Source organism: Tupaia chinensis, unplaced genomic scaffold (assembly GCF_000334495.1).
Source record: "Tupaia chinensis unplaced genomic scaffold, TupChi_1.0 Scaffold000250_1, whole genome shotgun sequence".
NCBI classification, from domain to species: domain Eukaryota; kingdom Metazoa; phylum Chordata; class Mammalia; order Scandentia; family Tupaiidae; genus Tupaia; species Tupaia belangeri.
In genome coordinates, this window is record NW_006159730.1 from 1,641,408 (window position 1) to 1,642,388 (window position 981).

At 34.7% G+C, this 981-nt stretch overlaps 1 protein-coding gene across 1 annotated transcript in view; it reads right to left on the minus strand.

Moving 5' to 3' along the window:
- VPS26A (VPS26 retromer complex component A) overlaps positions 1-981 on the minus strand; it is a 61,772-nt gene that overhangs the window by 14,011 nt on the left and 46,780 nt on the right. The window lies entirely within an intron of this gene.

The following is a 981-nucleotide window of genomic DNA, read 5'->3' on the forward strand; positions in this document are numbered from 1 at the left end:
TAATTTTAATTGATCAAAAAGAAGGGCTACTTGAAAAAAAAAAAAAAAGTATTCTATGCACTGATATGGGAAGAACTCTAAGACATTTTTTTTTTCTAAGACATATTTTTAAATGAGAAAGCAAAGTATGTATTAGATGCTACCATTTCACTAAAAAGGGAGGGAGTGAAAATATGTAGGTACTTGTTTGTATATACATAAATATCTAGAAGGAATTTAAAACTTATGCACTATTATCTGTAAATAGGATACAGAACTAGAACACTTTTACTCTATAGTCCTTTACACTTTGTTTTCCTCTTTTTTTTGGCTAGAGGACATGTATGCTCACCAAAGAGACACAGAATGGAAAAGTGTGAAAGTGTCCCAAAGGGAACAGTCACACCACAATCCTTCCTTCTCCATTTTTCCTTTCAGGATTCTGGGCACACATACACACATGCCCAATATGTTTCTCAAGTTGCCAAGTCTGAACTATGCAGTTGGCCATGTGGGATCCAGACACCTTAATCGCCATGGCAGCAGCTGACCCCTTCATTCCAATGTTAACCTTGCAAATTTATTACTATCCAAAATTTGTTTTTAAAAAAAGCATTACAGGAGTAACTTATTGCCAACAATATTATGTAGCAAAGGTAGTATCCAATGTGGATATCAAATTTATTTTGTTTAAACAATATTTCCTAAAGGATTATTTTTATTTAATTCCATTTGTTATTATTATTTTTTAATTGACCAGAGAGAAAGGGGAAGTGAGAAAGCAAGCTGCTAGGTTCAGGACTCAAACTGTGGCCCTATGGGAATCCAGTGCCTTTAACCACCATGCCACCTGCCAGCCTCTGTTCACATAATATTTTAAGGTTTAAAAAAATTTTTTAACTGAAACAAGGACTTTAAAAGACAAACAAACAAACCTTGTGTCTAAGGCTTAAAACTCTCAATAGATTCCAGCAAGGGTGTACGAAACCCTGACCCAGAAGC